Here is a 351-nt window from a genome sequence, read left to right as displayed (position 1 = left end):
GGGGCTGGGTGTGTGGCTGTATACAGGTGAGAGTACGGCTGTCCGTGTGTGGTGTGTGCTAGTGCGTGTGTGCACGGGTGTGGGTGTGCAAGCATTCACATGTGTGTGAGAGCGTGTCCGTGTGGAGGCATGTGAGGGTGAGTGGTTAGACTCACACTGTCGCTCATTAGACAGGAGACGGGGGCTGAGAACACCCTTGTGCCTGGGTCCCTAGTGTCCTAGCAAAGCCCAGAGAGGCGGGTGCTGCCCCTCCCGGCGCTGCGGGAGACCCCGTAGAGTGTTGTCTCTAGCACACTGTCCCCCCCCCGCCCCCCTCACCTCCACCCTGGCCCGCACCCCTCGCAGCGAAGG

This window comes from Myotis lucifugus, unplaced genomic scaffold (assembly GCF_000147115.1).
Source record: "Myotis lucifugus unplaced genomic scaffold, Myoluc2.0 scaffold_604, whole genome shotgun sequence".
Lineage (NCBI taxonomy): Eukaryota > Metazoa > Chordata > Mammalia > Chiroptera > Vespertilionidae > Myotis > Myotis lucifugus.
The sequence above is the reverse complement of the archived record's forward strand: the minus strand, read 5'-3'. Positions refer to the sequence as shown.